Here is a 5,285-nt window from a genome sequence, read left to right on the forward strand (position 1 = left end):
CATCATTATAGTCCATGAACAACGTAATTACAGTGCGTTTATTTAAATTAAAATATTAATACCTCCAAAGAGAACTTAAAATTAAACAAAACAAAGAGAAGAGACAAATAAAATGGAGAACGGACAGAACTTTATCAATCAGCTAAAAGTGTTTATAGTGTTATATGATAAGAATATGTCACAGAAGGTAAGTTTAACTCATATTTACTTAGAATCAATAGACCATTCTTTTATGTATCAGACATGTTATGCACAAAAAAAAAAAAACAAACCTCTACACTTGAAAGCAAATAGAAAATCATATTGTAGGCAATATTTGTGTGGGTTTCGATGACCACAACCTTAAGAGAGTGACTCTTAATGTCCTGCAAGTAAAGTGGCAGAATAAAGTGCCACAAAAAAGATCAGAACAAAGGAACTTTGTTTGATGCAGCACAACCAGAGAATTAAGCACAAAAACATATACACATCTTCTTTTGTACAAGGGAAAAACACATACACATGCATATACATGCTCTGTTATATGCACAGAAATGATACAGTACACCCCTATTAGAATGGAATCATGGGAGTAACTGAACCCAATTAAAAGCTATATGAAAACCAACAAATAAATGTTTGATATTGGTCGATACCTAATTAATGTTCAACTAATAAGTATGCATTACTTTGGCACAGTTATTTGTTGTTCCTTCTTTGATTTTTCCTTCTCTCGCCTTTTTCATTCTCGATTAGGACCACATCTGCACTAGTGATTAAAATTATCCGTTTATTAATTGATTTGATGCTTTTTCTCTTCGTAAGCATGAAAAATATAATTTTAAGAACTCAATGCCCATTAACATTGAAAAACACATATTAATCGAGTATAACTTGACCAAATCAAGAATGCAGCCGAAATAACAAAGTTCAAATAAACCAAAATCAATTAAGAATGAGCTGAAGATAGCAAAGAAATAATGAAACAACATTAGGCTTTATTAACTAACAGTAAAGATGATCGTAAGAAACATTAGAAAGAGAGATAAATTTGGGACATAAAAGGGGATAAAAACTCAAAGATGTAGATTTTACAGTAAGTAAACCAAGAACATAAATGGTTTACTTGCTACGTGGGCAAATTATATTCTTTTTGCTCGAGAATCTTGGGTGACATTATGGCTTAACACACTATGTATTCCTTACTAAAGAAAAATATTTATTGTGAGCAAAATCAAACAACTTGCATGATGGAGTGAAATCCCACATTTTGAATAGGAAGTATTCAAGGAGACCCGTGATAAAATTAGTATTTATTCACTCCTAATCATTCACCATGTACAGCAATAGCGTGCTTTAAATGAAACTTAAAACCACTTCTTTTTTTTGGCATTTGAAATAAGCATTGTCCCCTTGAATTAATTTTTTTTTTAAAAAACTTACCGTAGATCCAAAATAGAAAGAAATACTTGTAGTAGAGCCAATCAGCTTAGCAAGGCAACAAGTAATGACCATAGCCATCTTGCCTCCAATTAAAACTCTTTGACAAGATTTCACCATAGGACTTGTTCTTAAAAAAGTACCAATTCATCCAAATGCTAATAATGACAACTGACAAGCTCATTGCAACCACATTCACCATTCACAGCCAATCTGACCTTATAATTTGCTATAAATGCAGCAGTAAAAACTGGCACAATGATAATCAATAAAAATGAAATAGCCAAGGCTACTATTGTCTGGAATTAATTTGGTAGTTGTTCCTCGTTATCTTTTTCATGTTCTTGGTTCTGTCCTCATGTTGCGTTGTCTATCTTCATTTGATCTTTATCTATGTTTAATTGAGAGTACATTGAGACAAACTCTAGGCCATCCTACAAGCATCGGCAAATCCAAAACACTCAAATGAGTTGACATCAATTAACAATGTCCAATTCACTTCATTCAGGATAATGTCACTTATAAAATATTAGTTTATATCAATCACGTAAAAAGTAACAGTTTATGCCTTGATTGAGTTAGTAATTTAGCATCACTTACCTTTTTAGGTTTATGGTGCTTGTAATTGTAATTCAAGAGTTCTTGAAAATAAAGATAACAAATAACTTTGTTAATACAACTCCTATGTAATTATACATAAAAGAATGCAGTACTGTGCTGGAATAATAAGTTACATAGCTAGGTGCAATAATCTCTTAAAGAACAAATTTTCATCAATATAATTTATTAGTTCTTAAACATATAATGCAACAATATTTTATCTCTTTAACACAAAGCACATGCGGTCACCTTTTGTTTCACTTTTATACATTTAAATGCTTTAAGAAAGTGTAGTTGCCCACGAATATGATTCCATCTACAAATTAATCAAGTATTTTTTTACACAACTATGGTAAAAAAAATTTAATTTACTTTAAATCATTGAAATAAAAAAAAAAGAGAACATGAACCAAATAAGCTTCATAATGAAGATTATCTTCAGTGTTTACCCAAAGAAGAGCGACAAAATAATGTGCACCTTAGTACTGAGTCTCGTCACATATGAGGTCATTTAAGAAGCCTAAGGTGACACATGAATTTGTAGAGTAAGGAGTATATTTGCTCCTTTAAGTGTCTCAACTGTAGCTTAGCACAACATAAAGGAGGATATTGAAGAATCAATACTCGAAATAGAGAAGAATATAAAGTTAACAGTTTGAAAAAATGTATGGAAGTATATTTGCTATTGAATATTCCTTCCTTTAAGTAGGCCAAAGCAAGATCAACTTTCATATCTTTAATTTCATGTCATCAATAATACAACATTCTCTCTACCTCTAAGGCATAGCTAAGGTTTTGCATACATTCTACCCTCCACAAAGTGCAAACATCATTTTGTGGGAATAGCTAAGGTTTTGCATACATTCTACCCTCCACAAAGTGCAAACATCATTTTGTGGGACTACACTAAGTATGTTGTTGTTGTCTACAACTTTCAAATAGTTAGAAGCTCATATTTTTCAAATGTATCCACTTTTGTTGACATTTACATTATAAATAGCTTTATAATTCTAAGCTCTAAGCAACAATTTTGAACTTCTGTCAGTAACATATTGTTCTATCCTTTTAGTAACTTGAATATAACACTTACGAGAAAATAGGGAGATATATTGGGAGGAGGCTGACAAGAAATAGTAGGACATATGCTTGTCACAACATCTTTGAGAGGATCCAAGAATTACAATATCTGAAACAAACTTAATCTTTTTCGTCCAAATACATCCGCAATTTTCCTAACCAGCATAACAAGTAGCATTAGTCAACTAATGCTCAAGAGGAAACTAAAACTCTTGAAATATTTATATGGAAGTTCAAAGAAATAGCAGAGAAATTGAAATCGACAGTGAGGAAATAATAATGAGGAAGAGAGAAACAAAATAGAGAACTAATAAAAAATGCAATAGAAACTAATCCGTCATTTGCTCTTAGAATAGTGGCTCGAACCCACTATGATGATAGTCAAAATCCTCCTCAAGGGATTTCTTATTGGCCATGATGGTCTTTAGAAATGGTAATCCAGACTTTGTTTTGAGCATCTAATTAAGAAGTTAGAAGTACTTGTTAGTTCAAGAAGCGTTTCTTTCTTAAAGATGGGTGTTTTATGAAGACTTGGTCAGCGATGTTTATAGAGTAGGATAATAAAAAAGTATAATTGCAGAGAGGACCGAAGGCCAGAGAATTGGAGGAGAGGACAATTAGACATGCATATAGAAATAAAACAATTGTCCTTCAAACCTTCACTACAATCATGAATCAAATGAGTTAGAGATCTACAATAGACATAGTATAACTCTCAATGAACTTGCTAAATTAGTTCAATAACTCAAGTATTAACACAAAATTAACACAGTATACCTCCATAAATAAGTCCAAATGATGAAAATCGAAAAAACATGATAGGAGTTGGAAATGAAAAATGATTTTTTTGTGGCTGGAAAACAGAAAAGAAAAAACCAATTAGATTGGATATGAACAGATTCTGAACAGACATATTTTAAAATTTTAAAATAATTCTAAGAATTAAAGGAGTTCTCTGTTTTGTTTCGCCGACAAAAAATGAGAGAATAGCATACCCGATTACGGAAGATATTGTTCAAAAGACAATAGAACTGTAAAAATTGAACTTGAAGGTGCCAAGAAATCAGGTTTGGAATAAAAAAAATAGAGACTTTGAGTTGTTCTTTATTTGTCGATGAAAGAAAGTGTAGAAATGGTTGATTGCTTCGAGAACTATGTCGAATATTTTTAATAGCGTGAAATGACCAATATGACCTTGGTCGTCCCATCTTCACACTTCTATATAGTAATAGTAATAATAAAATAATTTGATTTATTTAACTCTAACCCTTTATTTGCTTGGTTATTAACTTACTTTAAATTCTCCAAAGATGACGTACTTCTTTGTGAAAAACTTCTGCTTTTTTTATTGGTTTAAAATGGTTCCTTGGTTTATCGACTTATTTTATATAAATTATTACTTCAAAATGACTGAAATAAATTCTAATTAATCTAGTTTTTTCAAAAAAAATATTTTAATTACTTGTAATTCGAGTCAAATGTTTCTAAAAGGTCCTATTTCCAAGAAAAAAAATGATTCTTTGTTTAACCATTTTCTTTATGGTTAAATCTTTTTTTTTAATAATTATAAAAAATAGTCAAAAAGTATTTTAGTTAAGTCGTAGGATAACCGTGTGTTAGAGATTGCTTCAAATGCCTTAAAAACCTTCTTGAAGCGTAAATAAGAACTTCTTACCATTTTCCCTAAATTTTTTAAGACTTAATTTGTTAGTCTTTCTAAATTAAGTTTTTTTAATTTCTTCAAAAAATCAAGTGACGACTCTTTCTAAGTATATTTCTTAAATTGTTTTATACTTAGAACATTTCAAAAAGTAATTTATCTAAAGATAGATAAATTACGGCATAACAAAAATGGTGGCTCTGTTGAGGAATTAATTAAGATGTAACCAAAAGATTTGACTATTCGACTAATTGTTGTTATTGAATTGTTTATCTGTGATTATCATGTTTAAATTTTTTAACTGTCATTGCATTTCATGACATATTCCTGTTGTATGCATAGTATATTAAAGGATGATTTTGCAAAATCGCAGTTGGAATTTTTCATACTCAACCCTATTTCTAAATGATCGGCAATTTATTGGTTTGTCATGTGTCCAATGGTTGTCGTGAATTCCAGGCTAAGTTGTCCACTTGGGTTCTCGGTCTTTGAAAAACCACTCTTAGTCAACTAGGGTAGAGCGAAACAA

General features: G+C 30.7%; 1 long non-coding RNA gene across 1 annotated transcript; it reads right to left on the reverse strand.

The window, feature by feature from the left end:
* Positions 1-960: 960 nt before the first annotated feature.
* Positions 961-4,198, reverse strand: LOC107028254. Its single transcript, XR_001457809.2, has 3 exons — positions 4,092-4,198; positions 3,874-3,949; positions 961-1,853 (listed from the first exon to the last, which is right to left on the reverse strand). It is a non-coding gene; the product is annotated as an uncharacterized LOC107028254 (long non-coding RNA).
* Positions 4,199-5,285: the final 1,087 nt, after the last annotated feature.

Source organism: Solanum pennellii, chromosome 8 (genome assembly GCF_001406875.1).
Source record: "Solanum pennellii chromosome 8, SPENNV200".
Classification (NCBI taxonomy): Eukaryota; Viridiplantae; Streptophyta; class Magnoliopsida; order Solanales; family Solanaceae; genus Solanum; species Solanum pennellii.